This window comes from Triticum dicoccoides, chromosome 4A, assembly GCF_002162155.2.
Source record: "Triticum dicoccoides isolate Atlit2015 ecotype Zavitan chromosome 4A, WEW_v2.0, whole genome shotgun sequence".
NCBI lineage: Eukaryota > Viridiplantae > Streptophyta > Magnoliopsida > Poales > Poaceae > Triticum > Triticum dicoccoides.
This window is the reverse complement of record NC_041386.1, coordinates 539277338-539291021: the sequence shown is the minus strand read 5'-3', so window position 1 is coordinate 539291021 and position 13684 is coordinate 539277338.

Genomic DNA, 13684 nt, shown 5'->3' with positions numbered 1-13684 from the left:
GGATTTTTCAAACTTAGGCGAGTACTGGACTGCAGCTAAGCCTCCGAGTGAGAGAACTTAAGCGAGTGTTGGACTGCAGCTAAGCCCCCGAGTGGGAGGATTGCTCTCCACTCGGTAGGATTTTACAAACTTAGGCGAGTACTGGACTGCAGCTAAGCCATCGAGTGAGAGAACTTAGGCGAGTGCTGGACTGCAGCTAAGCCCCCGAGCGGGAGGATTTCTCTCCACTCGGTAGGATTTTACAAACTTAGGCGAATACTGGACCGCATCTAAGCCTCCGAGTGAGAGAACTTAGTCGAGCGCTGGACTGCAGCTAAGCCCCCGAGTGGGAGGATTGCTCTCCACTCGGTAGGATTTTCCTTCGAACTTAGGCAAAACAGATTCGCAACTAAGCCCACCCACTGGGGGATTTCAGAAGTAAACAAGAACAACAACAATCGTATGAGAGGACTGTAAGCTCTTGTCTTTGATAAATAAACTACAAAGGTGTTTCTTATTGCATTTTATTCGAGCGAGTGCTTAAGTATAAAAGGGGCGGAGCAGCTCCGCGTTCCAAGCCTGTGGCTCGTCTTTCTGATGCTCAACAATGTAAAGATGGTATGCTCCGTTGTGGAGAACTTTGGTGATGATGAAGGGGCCTTCCCAAGTCGGGGCGAGCTTGTGTGGTTTCTGTTGATCCACTCGAAGAACTAGGTCTCCTTCTTGAAAGGCTCGACCCCTCACATTTCTCGCATGGAATCAACGCAAGTCTTGCTGATAAATGGTCGACCGGATCAAGGCCATCTCTCTTTCCTCCTCTAAGAGATCGATTGAATCTTGCCGGGCCTGTTATGCTTCCTCTTCAGAGAAGAGCTCGACTCGGGGTGCGTTGTGGAGCAGGTCACTTGGCAGAACAGCTTCGGCTCCATAGACTAGGAAGAACGGAGTTCGTCCGGTCGACCGATTAGGAGTTGTCCTTAAACCTCATAGAACTGATGGAAGTTCATCAACCCAAGCGCCTGTTGCGTGTTTGAGATCATGCATCAGTCGGGGTTTCAGCCCTTTGAGAATTAGTGGATCTTTCTGCTTGTCCGTTCGACTGCGGGTGAGCGACTGAAGCATAGTCGACTCATGTGCCTTGAGAAGCGCAGAAGGCTCTAAACTCATCAGAATCGAAGTTCGACCCGTTGTCCGTGATGCTGCTGCATGGAACTACAAATCTGAATGCCAATTCTCTGATAAAACTGACAGCGGTGCTGGCGTCAAGGTTCTTGATAGGCTTAGCTTCGATCCATTTGGTAAACTTGTCGACTGCAACGAGCACATGAGTCAAGCCGCTCCTGCCAGTTCTCAGTGGTCCAACCATATCCAGTCCCCAAACAGCAAAGGCCAGATGAGGGGGATGGTCTTCAGGGGTGACGCTGGCTTGTGAGACAAGTCGGAGTAAAACTGCCAGCCTTCACATCAGTCGACTATATCTTTCGCCATTTCATTTGCTCGTGGCCAATAAAATCCATCTCGGTATGCTTTAGCCATGATTGCCCGAGAGGACTACTACGTCTTGAGCTTGCGTTGGTTTTCCCCGAAGAGGAAGGGATGATGCAGCAGAGTAGCGTAAGTATTTCCCTTAGTTTTTGAGAACCAAGGTATCAATCCAGTAGGAGCCCGCGCTCAAGTCCCTCGTACCTGCACAAAGCGATAGCTACTCGCAACCAACGCGATTAGGGGTTGTCAAGCCCTTCACGGTCACTTACGAGAGTGAGATCTGATAGATAAAATATTTTTGGTATTTTTGATATAAAGATGCAAAGTAAAAAGTAAAAGCAAAGTAAATAGCAAAACAATATAAAAGTGATGAACATTGATATGATGAGAATAGACCCGGGGGCCATAGGTTTCACTAGTGGCTTCTCTCAAGAGCATAAGTATTCTACGGTGGGTGAACAAATTACTGTTGAGCAATTGATAGAATTGAGCATAATTATGAGAATATCTAGGCATGATCATGTATATAGGCATCACGTCTGTGACAAGTAGATCGAAACGATTCTGCATCTACTACTATTACTCCACTCATCGACCGCTATCCAGCATGCATCTAGAGTATTAAGTTAAAAACAGAGTAACACCTTAAGCAAGATGACATGATGTAGAGAGATAAATTCATGCAATATGAAATAAACCCCATCTTGTTATCCTCGATGGCAACGATACAATACGTGCCTTGCTGCCCCTTCTGTCACTAGGTAAGGACACCGCAAGATCGAACCCAAAGCTAAGCACTTCTCCCATGGCAAGAATTACCAATCTAGTTGGCCAAACCAAATGGATAATTCGAAGAGACTTGCAAAGATAACCAATCATACATAAAAGAATTCGGAGAAGATTCAAATATTATTCATAGATAGACTTGATCATAAACCCACAATTCATTGGTCTGAACAAACACACCGCAAAAAGAAGATTTCATTGAATAGATCTCCATGAGAGAGGGGGAGAACTTTGTATTGAGATTCAAAGAGAGAGAAGAAGCCATCTAGCTACTAACTATGGACCCGGAGGTCTGAAGTAAACTACTCACACTTCATCGGAGGGGCTAGGATGATGTCGAATCCCCCCGTGATGACGGCCCTCTTCCGGTGGAGCTCCGGAACAGGCCCCAAGATGGGATCACGTGGATACAGAAAGTTGCGGCGGTGGAATTAGGTTTTTGGCTCCTGTTCTAATCATTTGGGGATACGTGTGTATATATAGGAGGAAGGAGTACGTTGGTGGAGCACCGAGGGGCCCACGAGGCAGGGGGCATGCCCTAGGGGGGCGCCCCCCACCCTCGTGACCACCTCTTTGATCCCTTGCAGTAGGTTCCAAGTCTCCTGGATCATGTTCGGTGAGAAAATCACGTTTCCAAAGATTTTATTCCGTTTGGACTCCATTTGATATTTCGTTTATCCGAAACACTAAAATAGGCAAAAACAACAATTCTGGGATGGGCCTCCGGTTAATAGGTTAGTCCCAAAAATAATATAAAAGTGGAAAATAAAGCCCAATATAGTCCAAAACAGTAGATAATATAGCATGGAGCAATCAAAAATTATAGATACGTTGGATACGTATCAGGCATCCCCAAGCTTAATTCCTGCTCGTCCTCGAGTAGGTAAATGATAAAAAGAGAATTTTTGATGCGGAGTGCTACTTGGCATAATTTCAATGCAAATCTTCTTAATTGTGGTACGAATATTCAGATTAGAAAGATTCAAGATAAAAGTTTATATTGACATAGAAAATAATAATACTTCAAGCATACTAACAAAGCAATTATGTCTTCTCAAAATCACATGGCCAAAGAAAGTTATCCCTACAAAATCATATAGTCTGGTTATGCTCCATCTTCCCCATACAAAGTATTTAAATCATGCACAACCCCGATGACAAGCCAAGCAATTGTTTCATACTCTAACTTTTTCAAAACTTTTTCAATCTTCACGCAATACATGAGTGTGAGCCATGGATATAGCACTATAGGTGGAATAGAATGGTGGTTGTGGAGAAGACAAAAAGGAGACGATAGTCTCACATCAACTAGGCGTATCAACGGGCTATGGAGATGCCCATCAATAGATATCAATGTGAGTGAGTAGGGATTGCCATGCAACGGATGCACTAGAGATATAAGTATATGAAAGCTCAAAAAGAAACTAAGTGGGTGTGCATCCAACTTGCTTGCTCATGAAGACCTAGGGCAATTTGAGGAAGCCCATCATTGGAATATACAAGCCAAGTTCTATAATGAAAAATTCCCACTAGTATATGAAAGTGATAACATGAGAGACTCTCTACTATGAAGATCATGGTGCTACTTTGAAGCACAAGTGTGGTAAAAGGATAGTAACATTGTCCCTTCTCTCTTTTTCTCTCATCATTTTTTTGTTTGGGCCTTTTCTCTTTTTTATGGCCTTTTTTATTTTTTATTTTTTGTCCAGAGTCTCATCCTGACTTATGGGGGAATTATAGTCTCCATCATTCTTTCCTCAGTGGGCAATGCTCTAATAATGATGATCATCACACTTTTATTTTTCTTATAACTCAATAATTACAACTCGATACTTAGAACAAAATATGACTCTATGTGAATGCATCCGGCGGTGTGCCGGGATATGCAATATGACAATGATGAAGTGTGTCATGATGAACTAGATGGTGGAAAGTTGCATGGCAATATATCTCGGAATGGCTATGGAAATGCCATAATAGGTAGGTATGGTGGTTGTTTTGAGGAAGGTATATGGTAGGTGTATGATACCGGCGAAAGTTCTGCGGTATTAGAGAGGCTAGCAAAGATGGAAGGGTGAGAGAGTGTATAATCCATGGACTCAACATTAGTCATAAAGAACTCATATACTTATTGCAAAAATCTAGAAGTTATCAAAGCAAAGTATTATGCGCATGCTCCTAGGGGGATAGATTGGTAGGAAAAGACCATCGCTCGTCCCCGACCGCCACTCATAAGGAAGACAATCAATAAATAAATCATGCTCCGACTTCATCACATAACAGTTAACCATACGTGCATGCTACGGGAATCACAAACTTTAACACAAGTATTCTTTAAATTCACAACTACTCAACTAGCATGACTTTAATATTATCACCTCCATAACTCAAAACAATTATCATGCTTCAATCTTTTCTTAGTATTCAACACACTCAAAAGAGAGTTTCACAAATCTTGAATACCAAGCATATTATTATTAGGCAAATTACCATGCTATTAAGAGACTCTCAAATTAATTTAAGTGAAGCATGAGAGATCAATAGTTTCTTTAAAACATATCAACCACCGTGCTCTAAAAGATCTAAGTGAAGCACAAAGAGCAAAATTATAACGCTCAAAAGATATAAGTGAAGCACATAGAGCAAAATTATCTAGCTCAAAGGATATAAGTGAAGCACATAGACCAAAACTACTTAGCTCAATAGATATAAGTGAAGCACATAGAGCAAAACTACTTAGCTCAAAAGATATAAGTGAAGCGCATAGAGTATTCTATCAAATTTTAATTCATGTATGGCTCTCTCAAAAGGTGTGTACAGCAAGGATGATTGTGGCATACTAACAAACAAAGACACAAATAATACAAGATGCTCCAAGCAAAACACATATCATGTTGGTGAATAAAAATATAGCTCCAAGTAAATTACCGATGGAAGTGGACGAAAGAGGGGATGCCTTCCGGGGGCATCCCCAAGCTTTGACTTTTTGGTGTCCTTGGATTATCTCGGGGGTGCCATGGGCATCCCCAAGCTTAGGCTCTTGCCACTCCTTGTTCCATGATCCCTCAAAAGAATTCACCCAAAACTTGAAAATTGGTATATGACTTTTTGCGTAGACTCCTCGGCAACGGCGCCAGAAATCCTTCTTGCTACGTCTTGAGCTTGCGTTGGTTTTCCCCGAAGAGGAAGGGATGATGCAGCAGAGTAGCGTAAGTATTTCCCTCAGTTTTTGAGAACCAAGGTATCAATCCAGTAGGAGCCCACGCTCAAGTCCCTCGTACCTGCACAAAGCGATGGCTACTCGCAACCAACGCGATTAGGGGTTCTCAAGCCCTTCACTGTCACTTATGAGAGTGAGATCTGATAGATAGAATATTTTTGGTATTTTTGATATAAATATGCAAAGTAAAAAGTAAAAGCAAAGTAAATAGCAAAACAATATAAAGTGATGGAGATTGATATGATGAGAATAGACCCGGGGGCCATAGGTTTCACTAGTGGCTTCTCTCAAGAGCATAAGTATTCTACGGTGGGTGAACAAATTACTGTTGAGCAATTGATAGAATTGAGCATAATTATGAGAATATCTAGGCATGATCATGTATATAGGCATCACGTCTGTGACAAGTAGATCGAAACGATTCTGCATCTACTACTATTACTCCACTCATCGACCGCTATCCAGCATGCATCTAGAGTATTAAGTTAAAAATTGAGTAATGCCTTAAGCAAGATGACATGATGTAGAGAGATAAATTCATGCAATATGAAATAAACTCCATCTTGTTATCCTCGATGGCAATGATACAATACGTGCCTTGCTGCCCCTTCTGTCACTGGGTAAGGACACCGCAAGATCGAACCCAAAGCTAAGCACTTCTCCCATGGCAAGAACTACCAATCTAGTTGGCCAAACCAAACGGATAATTCGAAGAGACTTGCAAAGGTAACCAATCATACATAAAAGAATTCAGAGAAGATTCAAATATTATTCATAGATAGACTTGATCATAAACCCACAATTCATCGGTCTCGACAAACACACCGCAAAAAGAAGATTACATCGAATAGATCTCCACGAGAGAGGGGGAGAACTTTGTATTGAGATTCAAAGAGAGAGAGAGAAGAAGCCATCTAGCTACTAACTATGGACCCGAAGGTCTGAAGTAAACTACTCACACTTCATTGGAGGGGCTAGGATGATGTAGAAGCCCTCCGTGATGACGGCCCTCTTCTGGCGGAGCTTCGGAATAGGCCCCAAGATGGGATCTCGTGGATACAGAATGTTGCGGCGGTGGAATTAGGTTTTTGGCTCCTGTTCTGATCGTTTGGGGGTACGTGTGTATATATAGGAGGAAGGAGTACGTCGGTGGAGCACCGAGGGGCCCACGAGGCAGGGGGCGCGCCCTAGGGGAGGCGCGCCCCCACCCTCGTGACCACCTCTTTGATCCCTTGCAGTAGGGTCCAAGTCTCCTGGATCACGTTCGGTGAGAAAAACACGTTTTCGAAGATTTTATTCCGTTTGGACTCTGTTTGATATTCCGTTTATCCGAAACACTGAAATAGGCAAAAAATAGCAATTCTGGGTTGGGCCTCTGGTTAATAGGTTAGTCCCAAAAATAATATAAAAGTGGAAAATAAATCCCAATATAGTCCAAAACAGTAGATAATATAGCATGGAGCAATCAAAAATTATAGATACGTTGGAGACGTATCGAGGACGCATGGTGACCACAGGTCCCTGAGTGGATGTCGTTGAGGATCATTCGACCTTCTTCTGGTGTTATACATTTCTGACCGACTCCAGTCACGCTTTCCCTGAACATTGTCCTCTTATCACAGTAAAGGCCTTGGATCGACGGACAATCTGTCGAGCATCTTCCTCATGCTCTGGGAGTTCTTTCCAGAGGATGTACGCAATGTAGGGCACTGCCCAGTCGGGAGTAATGGCCAGAACCTCCATGATCAGGTCGACCACGGCTGGGACCTCGACTTCAGTTGGGTCTATGGCGCTCTTAGGCTGTGGAGGCTCTTCAGTAAAAGGATCTTCCTGAACTGTCGGCGTGTGAATATGCTCCAAAAACACATTGCTGGGAATGGCTTCTCCCTTGGAACCTATCTTTGCCAAGTCATCGGCTACTTGATTTTTCAGTCGGGGTATGTGATGGAGCTCCAACCCCTCAAACTTCTTTTCCAGCTTCCTCACAGCATTGCAGTAACCAGTCATGGCTGGGCTTCTGATGTCCCACTCCTTCATCACTTGATTGACTACCAAATCTGAGTCGCCGTAGACCATGAGGCGACGGACACCGAGTGAAATGGCCATGCGCAACCCATACAGGAGTGCTTCATACTCTGCTTCATTGTTGGAGGAATCGAAGTGAATCTGGAGGACATATCTGAGCCTGACTCCTCGGGGGGATACCAATACTACCCCAGCACCAGAACCATTCAGCATTTTGGATCCGTCAAAGAACATGGTCCAGTGCTCCGAGTGAACTTGAGTCGGTAGTTGCTGTTCGATCCACTCGGCGAGGAAATCTGCTATTGCCTGGGACTTGATAGCTTTCTTTGCCTCAAACTTGATATCCAAGGAAAGGAGTTCAATCACCCATTTTGCCACTCGACCAGTTGCATCTCTGTTATGCATAATCTCTGATAATGGAGCGTGGTGGTACCCGGAGTAGGCGTCCAAAAAGGACAAACGCTCGCACCCTGCAGTCAAGTCGACTATCTGGTCAATGCGAGGGAGAGGAAAGTGATCTTTCGGGCAGGCCCGATTGATATGCTTGAAATCAATGCACATGTGAAGTGAGTCGTCCTTCTTTGGGACCATGACAACATTGGCTAACCACTCGGAGTGGTAAATCTCTCGGATAAACTCAGCTGCCAAAAGCCGAGCCACCTCTTCACCGATTGCCTTTCTCTTCTATACGGTGGACCGTCAAAGATGTTCTTTGACTGGTTTCACTTTTGGGTCGACTCACAAACAATGCTCAGCCAGTCCCCTGGGAACACCTGGCATGTCAGAAGGCTTCCATGCAAAGATGTCCTAGTTCTCACGGAGGAACTGGATGAGTGCTTCTTCCTATTTGGAGTCGAGTGTGGTTGAAATATGAGTCGGAGCAGCACTGGGATCTGTCGGGTGAATGTGAATCACCGGACGACTGGAATGCTGAATCTGTGGCTGGCTTCTTGGCTCACAACAAATCACTCGGATCTGCATTTTTCTGGTATTCTTGCAATTCTACCACGGCCATCTGAGCATCGTCGATCTTTGAGCCCTTATAGAAGCACTCTTCTGCCTTCTTCTGATTACCAGAGATAGTGATCATCCCTTTGGGACCAGGCATCTTCAATTTGAGATACACGTAACATGGTCGAGCGATAAATCGTGCATAAGCTGGCCTGCCCAGAATGGCATGATAAGCACTCTGGAAATCCACAACTTCAAATGTCAACTTTTCTTTGCGGTAATTCTTGGAATCACCAAAAACCACGTCGAGAGCAATCTGGCCGGGTGATGCAGCCTTCTTGCCTGGAATGACCCCATGGAAACTCATATCAACGTCTCTGCATACAGTATGTTCAGGCCACTGCCACCGTCCATCAGGACTTTTGTCAGTCGAGTGCCTTCGACCACCGGGTCGACCACCAGTGCTTGCCTCCCAGGGGTGGCTATGTGCGCTAGGTGATCAGACTGGTCAAATGTAATGGCAGTCTGCGACCACTTCAAATAACTGGGTGTCACCAGAGCGACCATGTTCACTTCTATATTGATGACTTTTAATCGACTTTTGCTCTCAACGTCAGCAAAAATCATCAGAGTGGAATTCACGTGGGGATAACCATCATCATCCTCTTCCTCATCCTCAGCCTTGTCTGGTTCCTTCTCCTTTTCCCTGGGTTGTTTCTCTTGGAATTGCTGGATTAGGAGCCGACACTGCCGAGTGGTGTGCTTCGGGTAAATGAAATTACCCTCTTCATCTTTTTTGGTGTGGATGTGGCACGGCAGATCCAACACGTCATTTCCATCTTGATCTTTTACTTTCTTGGGGTTCCACGGCCCTTTAGGCTTCCCCTTGAACTTTCCTAGAACTACAGCCAAGGCTTCACCAGGAGCAGCTGGCTCGGCCTTGCGCTTCTGTTTCCGGCCGGAGTTTCCTCCTCCGGCTTCGTGGGTGACTGCTTTGTGCTTGCCACTCCGGAGTTGTTCTTCTTCTTCACCATTGGCGTACTTGGTGGCAATCTCCATCATCCGAGCCAGAGTCATATTTCCTGTCCGGCCGAATTTCATATTCAACTCCCGATACCTGACACCTTCCTTAAAGGCATAAATTGTCTGATGATCTGACACATCCTCTACCGTGTGGTGTAGGGTGATCCATCTCTGGATATAATCCCTCAAAGTTTCATTCGGTTTCTGAACACAACACTGTAATTCTGTCAAACCTGCCGGCCGTTTGCAAGTGCGCTCGAATGTTCTGACAAACACTCGGGCTAGATCTTCCCAAGTATAAATACTGCTAGGCGTCAACTGATTCAGCCATGCTCTAGCCGAGCCCTCCAACATCAGAGGAACGTGTTTCATGGCCACTTCATCATTGCCGCCACCAATCTGGACAGCCACTCGGTAGTCTTCAAGCCAAGTGTCCGGCTTGGACTCACCAGTGAACTTACTGACTCCAGTCGCCAACCTGAAGTTGGGGGGAATCACTGCAGCTCTGATAGCTCTGCTGAAGCACTCTGGTCCTGAGACATGCGCTCTGTTGCTGGTTTGTGGATCTCTGTCATGGCCCTCTCGATGAGCTATGTTTCTGTCGACCAAGCCCTGAACGAGAATAGATCTCGCATCAAAGCCTGGCTCCCTGGGGTCGACTGGAATACCTCGCCCAACACTGTGAGGGCGTCTATCTTCATGTTGCCGAGGCACGTACGACCCACTCCTTGGGGGAGGCGTGGGCACTCGACGACGATCATCGCGATCGACTTGGTGATCATACTGCTCTCGGTTTCTGTACTGATCTCATCAATCTCCACGTCCCTCACGCCTCGAGGGCGATCTTGGGCTATGGGCCGACTGGACTGTGTCTGCAGCCACGGACCTGCTATGGATCCTATTCCGTGACTGAGATACAACCGTATTCTGTTCTCCCGCCGCCCGGGGCAAGGCTTGGATCTGCACCAGACCTCGGCCAGCTTCTGACTGGGAGGGTTGGATCGACTCCGCTATCCGGGCAGCAGCTGCTAGATTCTGGATCGGGGTTCGGTATACCTGAGTCGGAGGAAGTTGGCGTCGACTGGATTCGGGAGCGTGTTGCCGAGCGCGATCGTCGAGTGCGCGCTGGAGGTTCTCCAGTCGAGTGCGTTCAGCCAAGTTGGCCAAGCGCGCCTGCTCCAAGGCCTGGGCCTCAGGGGTTTCTCCAACTATAGGAGTATGCAGTGCATCCATGTTCCGGCGGCGAAGTTCCTCCCTCTGTTGTGAAGAGAGGGGTTCGGGGCGATACTCTTCATGAACGCGCGACGGATCGCCGTTCCCGTCACCTCCGTCTTCATGGGTGAAGCCAGGAGGGCTGCGTGGTCCATTGACCATCAGAACTTCAGCTGCTGGGTCGCTGCTGTCGCACTCAGATGCGGTCTCTACGGAGCCAGTCGACAGATCGAATAGGCCGTAGAGAGTTTCGTCGGGCTCGATCGCCACGACTTGAGGGGTGGCCGACTGGCGGGCCACCGCATGCCTCACCCACCACTGAAGCCTCGACCGACTAGAGCGTTTGCTCCGGCAGGCTGCAGGGAGGGGGAAAGCTGCTGGAGTTGACTGATACTGGGTCGACGGCTGCCGCAGGAGGACGTCGCGGACGCACGCGCGAAAGTGCGTCGCCCTGCGGACGGGGAGCGCGTCGACATCGAGTGGAGCCTCCTGAAGCCAAGCAGAGTCGTCGGCGATGAACACGAGCGCGCCGAGACGGATCTCGCGGCCCTCAGCCAAACCTCCACCTGGAACCATGATGAAGGGGATCGGAAAAATTGCAACTTCTCCAACAAGTCGCTAAGACACCTGCCCCACGGTGGGCGCCAACTGTCGTGGATCTAAGACTGGCAGTAGAATGGGGGGTAGGTATGAGGAGGCAAGATCCTAGCTATGGAGTAGTTGTACACATGAGTTTTACGAGTTCAGGCCCTTCTCGAAGGAAGTAACAGCCCTACGTCTCAGTGCCCTAAGGCGGTTGACTGGATTATATGTGTGTGTGAGTTTACAAAAGATGCGAACCCTTGCCCCAGAGAAGGGGGTGGCTTATATAGAGTGCGCCAGGACCCCAGCTCTCCTCCATTACACAGGGTTCAATGTTCATAAAGGAGGAACGTTACTAGTAACGTCCGAAGTAAAGTGCTATAAATGCCCATAAAGCTATGGTTTAAACCCCGACCGTTGCGGAGTGAAGGGCTTCTCATCTTCTGGTGGTCGAGTGTCTTCAAGGTGGTTGAGTGAACACATCTTCATGGTCAAGTGGATGATGATTTCTCTTCGATTGTTTCTGATTCTTTGTAGAGATGTTCTTGGGGAGGGTGTGTTGGACAGATCCATGACCCTACCTTAAGTACATAGCTTCATCAGACAAACCCCAGCAAGTGTGGGTGGATGCACCTCCTGATTTTATTGTAAAGTTTTTAGCGGACAATGTAAGTTTGATTGATTCAATAAAAAACTAGCCATGAATCCTTCCCGTCAGAAAAAAAAGAGAGGTTCATTCACTTGATCGAACCATCCTAGGCGAACGAATCATTCGTACTGGCGCCCCTCCCTTGGAACGATCGCCAACTATTGGCATCCTTATGTTTTCGTTAACCTTTTGTTCTTGCTACAACTTTTGTTCTAAGATGAATAATAGAAGCAATGGTGTGTGCGACCGATAGAATCAGCGAATGATAGATGTCGATGCTGGATAGTGGCACACTGCATGGTCACCGTAACACACAGACTCACCGACGATTTGTCAGCAAATGCAGAAGAAACTCTACAGCCAAATCGATTACTAATCACTGAAAGTGTGTCGACTGTTGGTGCCTGTCTTAGCACCCTGATGGCCGATCGCAGCATCCCGACGTCGCTCCGGCCACAAACCTAGTTGCTGCGTCCTCAAATACAAAGTGAACCTGACAAGTCCGGAGAAGGCACGATCTTCTATTGCTATCCGATCCTGCCTTGCCCCCTATCGTATGACAAAACTTTGAAGTTAAATCGAGAGTAAAACAAATCTTGGCTCCGTTGGCCGTTTTATGTTTCCTTATCAGTCTGGATTGTTTGTCTTGTCCTCATTGCCATGGATTAGATCTTGCTAACTGCGTGTACGCATAAATTTCTAGAATACGAGTATACGGTGCAAAGAGTTACTTTTTTGGGGTGAAAACTTGTATTACTCAATCACAAGATCCTGAGTAGATTAACATGAGTAATACAAGAATCGCGAAGAGACAAGATATGCCTAATTTCCTTGATGAAAGAAGCATAGATTGATCTATCCTCTTCCCGCCTTGAATCAACTTGATAGCAACCATGGAATCCATCGCAATTATGATAAGTAAGCCACTTCTCTGTAGGGCAAAAGAGAGACCTTCCATGCTTGCCACAATTCGGCTTTCAGAGCCTCACGGCATGAAAATAGCTCCCTACAGGATGAGAATGTGATCTTACCCTTGTCATCTCTCAAAACTATACCTGCACCAGCAGTACCATCTGCAACAAAAACACCATCGGTATTTAATTTAACCCAAACACTAACAAGGGGGACACCACTTGGGTTGCTATGCAGAGAATTACTTGTAGATACTAGATGCACTGCCACATGGGTAAGAACATGAGAACATGCTTGGTATGAATCTGTTTTTTTAGCAAAAGAGAGGCCTCCCCCTCCGATTTCATATAATGAAACCATATGGTCTTCTTACATCATCCAGCAGCTACCAGCGAAATTAAAAAAAAAAAGAACTGACATCCCAAAGTACGAAAGAGTTCCATTACAGATCCGAAAAGCATGGGCCAAACTTAAACCAAAGAAATAGCTACTACTAGAGTAATGCTAGACCTACGTAAATTTACTTGTGTGTTTTACGTAACCAACAACGTGGAGGATTATGAATGGATGATTAAGGGGGAGAGGCCCAACCCAATGAAAATCGAGAGGGGTTGAGAGGATTAGTTGGGAAGTTTTCATAAGACTTCGTAAGGGACTTTTGTCCCGGTTCCTGAACCGGGACTAAAGGGTCGGTACTAATGCCCTGTCCCTTTAGTCCCGGTTCAATCCAGAACCGGGACAGATGGGCCTCCACGTGGCCTGTGCGCGGAGCCCAGGCAGGAGACCCTTTGGTCCTGATTGGTGACACCAACCGGGACCAATAGGCATCCACGCGTCAGCATTTCTGTGGCTGGGGTTTT